The sequence below is a fragment of the Sorghum bicolor genome, chromosome 2, assembly GCF_000003195.3.
Source record: "Sorghum bicolor cultivar BTx623 chromosome 2, Sorghum_bicolor_NCBIv3, whole genome shotgun sequence".
NCBI lineage: Eukaryota > Viridiplantae > Streptophyta > Magnoliopsida > Poales > Poaceae > Sorghum > Sorghum bicolor.
The window spans coordinates 36,568,325-36,573,104 of NC_012871.2; positions in this window are offsets into that span (position 1 = coordinate 36,568,325).

The window sequence follows — 4,780 nt, forward strand, 5'->3', positions numbered from 1 at the left end:
GGTGCTTCCACAATGGTTTTTGAGCCTATGGTACATTAGCCGCAAACCATGCACTTATCTTGCCATAAAACTAACACTATCTCCAAATGGACCGAAGTGAGATTCCATATGACAAACGTCATCTAGGAGTTCTATCGGGTGCGTCCAAATTGATTTTCGAGCATATGGTATGTCCATGCAAACCGTGCACCTATCTTGCGTCAAGATTAGCACTATCTCCAAACTGACCAAACCGAGCTTCCACTTGTGCCTCTTCAGCTAGGAGTACAATCAGGTGTGTCCAAAATGGTTTGTTAGAGTATGTTGCATTAGGCACAAACCGTGCACCTATCTTGCACCGAAAATAACACTATCTCAAAATAGACTAAGACGAGATTACATATGACACATGACATCTAGGAGTTCCATCGGGTGCGTCCAAATTGATTTCCAAGCATATGGTACATTCCATGCAAACCATGCACCTATCTTGCGTCAAGATTAGCAGTATCTCCAAACAGACCGAACCCAAGCTTCCACTTGAGCCTCATCACCTAGGAGTACCAACAGGTGCGTCCAAAATGGTTTCTTAGACTATGGTGCATTAGCGCAAACTGTGCACCTATCTTGCACCAGAACTAACACTATGTTCAAATGGATCAAAGCGAGATTCAATATGACACACATCATCTAAGATTTCCATCGAGTGCCTCCAAATGGATTTCTAAGCATATGGTATGTTCCATGCAAACCGCGCACCTATCTTGCATCAAGATTAGCAGTATCTCCAAATAGACTAAACCAAGCTTCCACTTAAGCCTCTTCACCTAGGAGTACATATAAGTGTGTCCAAAATGGTTTCTTATGCTATGGTGCAGTAGGTGCAAACTGTGCACCTATCTTGCACCAAAAGTAACACTGACTCCAAACGGATCGAAGCGAGATTTCATATGACACACGTCATCTAGGAGTTCCATCGGGTGCGTCCAAATTGATTTCTAAGCATATGGTATGTTCCATGCAAACCGTGCACCTATCTTGCATCAAGATTAGCACCATCACCAAATAGACCGAACCAAGCTTCCACTTGAGCCTCTTCACCTCGGACCAGCATGTGCGTCCAAAATGGTTTCTTAGACTATGGTGCATTTGACGCAAACTGTGCACCTATCTTGCACCGAAACTAACACTATCTCCAAACGGACCAAAATGAGATTCCATATGACACACGTCATCTAGGAGTTCCATCGGGTGCGTCCAAATTGATTTCTGAGCATATGGTACGTTCCATGCAAACCTTGCACCTATCTTGCATCAAGATTAGCACCATCACCAAATAGACCAAACCGAGCGCCCACTTAAGCCTCTTCACCTCGGACCAACATGTGCGTCCAAAATGATTTCCTAGACTATGGTGCATTAGACGCAAACTGTGCACCTATCTTGCACCGAAACTAACACTATCTCTAAACGGACCAAACCGAGATTCCATATGACACACGTCATCTAGGAGTTCCATCGGGTGCGTCTAAATTGATTTCTGAGCATATGGTACGTTCTATGCAAACCATGCACCTATCTTGCATCAAGATTAGCAATATCTCCAAGCAGACCGAACCAGCTTGCACTTGAGCCTCTTCATCTAGGAGTACCAACAGGTGCGCCCAAAATGGTTTCTTAGGCTATGGTGCATTAGGCACAAACTATGCACCTATCTTGCACCAAAACTAACACTGTCTCCAAATGGACCAAAACGAGATTCTATATGAAATACGTCATCTAGGAGTTCCATCAGGTGCGTCCAAATTGATTTTCAAGCATATGGTATGTTCCATGTAAACTGTGCACCTATTTTGCATCAAGAGTAGCACTATCTCCAAATGGACTGAACCGAGCTTTCACTTGAGCCACTTTACCTAGGAGTACCATCGGGTGCGTCCAAAATAGTTTCTTAGCCTGCGGTACAATAGGCGCAAACCGTGCACCTATCTTGCACCGATACTAACACTTTCTCCAAATGGACCAAAGCAAGATTACATATGACACACGTCATCCAGAAGTTCTATCGGATGCGTCCAAACTGATTTCTGAGCATAAGGTACGTTCCATGCAAGCTATGCAACTATCTTGCATCAAGATTAGCACTATCTCCAAATAGACCGAACCGAGCTTCCACTTGAGCCTCTTCAGCGGAGAGTACCGGTTGCGTCCAAAATGGTTTCTTAGAGTATGTTGTATTAGGCACAAACCATGCACCAATCTTGCACCAAAACTAACACTTTCTCCAAATGGACCGAAGTGAGATATCAGATGACACACATCATCTTGGAGTTATATCGGGTGTGTCCAAATTGATTTTCAAGCATATGTTTTGTTTCATGTACACCGAGCACCTATCTTGCACCAAAAGTAACACTATCTCCATGTGGACCGAAGTGAGATTCCATATGACACACGTCATCTAAGAGTTCTATCGGGTGCATCCAAACTGATTTCTAAGCATATGGTACATTCCATGCAAACTGTGCACTTATCTTACATCAAGATTAGCACTATCTCCAAACAGACCAAACCGAGAATTCATTTAAGCCCCTTTACCTAGGAGTACAATCGGGTGCGTCCAAAATTGTATCTTAGTCTATGGTGTTTTAGGCACAAACTATGCACCTATCTTGCACCGAAACTAACACTATCTCTAAATAGACCGAAGCGAGGCTCCATATGACACACGTCATCTAAGAGTTCCATCGGGTGCGTCCAAATTGATTTCCGGGAATATGGTATAACCCGTGCAAACTATGCACCTATCTTGCATTAAGATTAGCACAATCTCGAAATAGACTTAACCGAGCTTCCACTTTAGCCTCTTCACCTAAAAGTACCAATAGGTGCGTCCAAAATGGTTTCTTAGACTATGGTGCATTTGACGCAAACTGTGCACCTATCTTGCACCGAAACTAACACTATCTCCAAACGGACCAAAGCGAGATTCCATATGACACACGTCATCTAGGAGTTCCATCGGGTGCGTCCAAATTTGATTTCTGAGTATATGGTACGTTCCATGCAAACCGAGCACCTATCTTGCATCATGATTAGCACCATCACCTAGGAGTACCATCGGGTGTGTCCAAAATAGTTTTTTAGCCTATGGTGCATTAGGCGCAAACCGTGCACCTAACTTGCACTGAAACTTACACTCTCCAAACAGACTGAACGAGATTCCATATGATACACATCATCTAGGAGTTCCAATGGGTGCGTCCAAATTAATTTCTGAGCATATGGTACGTTTCATGCAAATTGAGCACGTATCTTGCATTAAGATTAGCACTGTCTCGAAACAGCCAAACCGAGCTCACTTGAGCCTCTTCACCTATGAGTAACAATTGGTGCGTTCAAAATGGTTTCTTAGACTATGGTGCATTAGGGTCAAACTGTGCACCTATCTTGCACTAAAACTAATATTGTCTCCAAACTGACTGAAGCAAGATTCCATATGACACACATCATCTAGGAGTTCCATTGGGTGTGTCCAAATTGATTTCTGAGCATATGGTACGTTCTATGCAAACCATGCACCTATCTTGTATCAAGATTAGCACTATCTCCAAACAGATCGGACAAATCTTCCACTTGAGCCTCTTCACATTTGAGTACCAATAGATTTTCCAAAATGGTTTCTTAGACTATATATGGTGCATTAGGCGCAAACTGTGCACCTATCTTTCACCAAAACTAACACTATCTTAAAATGGACCAAAGCGAGATTTCATATGACACACGTCATCTACGAGTTCCATCAGGTGCGTCCAAATTGATTTCTGAGCATATGGTACTTTCCATGCAAACTGTACACCTATCTCACATCAAGATTAGCACTATCTCCAAATAGACCGAACCGAGCTTTCACTTGAGCCTCTTCACCTAGGAGTACCATAAGGTGTGTCCAAAATAGTTTTTTAGCCTATGGTGCATTAGGCGCAAACCATGCACCTATCTTGCACTGAAACTAACACTCTCCAAACAGAGCCAACGAGATTCCATAAGATACACGTCATCTAGGAGTTCCAACGGGTGCGTCCAAATTGATTTTTGAGCATATGGTACATTTCATACAAACTATGCACCCATCTTGCATTAAGATTAGCATTGTCTTGAAACAGACCAAACTGAGCTTCCATTTGAGCCTCTTCAACTAACAGTACCAACATGTGCGTTCAAAATGGTTTCTTAGACTATGGTGCATAGGTGCAAACTGTGCACCTATCTTGCACCGAAACTAACAATGTCTCCAAATGGACCGAAGCAAGATTCCAAATGACACACGTCATCAAGGAGTTCCATCCGGTACATCCAAATTGATTTCCAAGCATATGGTATGTTCCATGCATATCGTGCACCTATCTTGCATCAAGACTAGCACTATCTCTGAACAGACCGAACCGAGCCTCCACTTGAGCCTCTTCACCTAGGAGTACCAACAGGAGCTTCCAAAATGGTTTCTAAGACTTTGGTGCATTAGGCGCAAACCGTGCACATATCTTGCACCGAAACTAATACTGTCTCCAAATAGACCGAAGCGAGATTCCATATGACACACGTCATCTAGGAGTTCCATCGGGTGCGTCCAAATTGATTTCCAAGCATATGGTTTGTCCCATACAAACTATTTACCTATCTTGCATTAAGGTTAGCACTGTCTCGAAACAGACCGAACCGAGCTTCCGCTTGAGCCTCTTCACCTAGGAGTACCAATAGGTGCATTCAAAATGGTTTCTTAGACTATGGTGCATTAGGC